We start from the raw sequence: 406 nt of genomic DNA, 5'->3' as shown, positions 1-406 counted from the left end.
AATCAGTTAATTGTGGTGTTGAATTAGTTTGGTTAAACATCTGCAGTACGACTTGATATTTACATGCATGGACAGTAATGTGCCTAGGGATATAATGTATGAATTAGATATGTATGGGCTATAATCTAACTTAGCGATTATTTATACCCTATTCTTATGTATATATAGGTTATTCTCCCTTATTTATTATTAGATATTTTAACATCTTTTGAAAAAATAACTTATTGTTTGGTAGATGAAGGCGATTCCCATTTTGTGATCAAACAATCTCCACCACATAGGTTGTTAAATATAATTTGGTGAACAGCAAACAACAAAAGCGCCTTGGCTCTGTGGTTCTATGGTGTAGTGGTTAGCACTCTGGACTTTGAATCCAGCGACCTGGGTTCGACTCCCGGTAGGACCT

General features: G+C 35.5%; 1 non-coding gene across 1 annotated transcript; it reads left to right on the top strand.

Moving 5' to 3' along the window:
* Positions 1-334: 334 nt before the first annotated feature.
* Positions 335-406, top strand: TRNAQ-UUG (transfer RNA glutamine (anticodon UUG)). Its single transcript has one exon. It is a non-coding gene; the product is annotated as a tRNA-Gln (tRNA).

Source organism: Lycium barbarum, chromosome 12 (genome assembly GCF_019175385.1).
Source record: "Lycium barbarum isolate Lr01 chromosome 12, ASM1917538v2, whole genome shotgun sequence".
Taxonomy (NCBI): domain Eukaryota; kingdom Viridiplantae; phylum Streptophyta; class Magnoliopsida; order Solanales; family Solanaceae; genus Lycium; species Lycium barbarum.
This window is presented reverse-complemented; position numbering and strand designations above follow the sequence as displayed.